The sequence below is a fragment of the Etheostoma spectabile genome, unplaced genomic scaffold (genome assembly GCF_008692095.1).
Source record: "Etheostoma spectabile isolate EspeVRDwgs_2016 unplaced genomic scaffold, UIUC_Espe_1.0 scaffold271, whole genome shotgun sequence".
Taxonomy (NCBI): domain Eukaryota; kingdom Metazoa; phylum Chordata; class Actinopteri; order Perciformes; family Percidae; genus Etheostoma; species Etheostoma spectabile.
The window spans coordinates 609,484-609,769 of NW_022605575.1; the positions used below are offsets into that span (position 1 = coordinate 609,484).

The following is a 286-nucleotide window of genomic DNA, read 5'->3' on the forward strand; positions in this document are numbered from 1 at the left end:
ATCAAGCCCACTACAGTGCCTCAAACTTTATCCACTCAAAGAAATGTTTCAGCTGAACCTGCTCACCAGCCTTCTGCTCAGTATTTTAATGTATCCAGCTTTCCAAACAATGTCTCTAGCACCACTAGCATCCCGGGGAAAAGCTCTAGCGTTCGAGGCACTGTTGCTAGCATCTCAAGCACAGTCACTAGCGTTCCAGGCACTGTATCAATCACCACTTCTAGCAACATCTCTAGCTTTCCAGGCACTGTCACTAGCATCTCCAGCACTGTCTCTAGCGTTCCAG

The 286-nt window shown here is 47.9% G+C and overlaps 1 pseudogene; it reads left to right on the top strand.

Moving 5' to 3' along the window:
- The window catches only part of LOC116685808 (uncharacterized), a 6,518-nt pseudogene that overhangs the window by 6,206 nt on the left and 26 nt on the right, over positions 1-286 (top strand).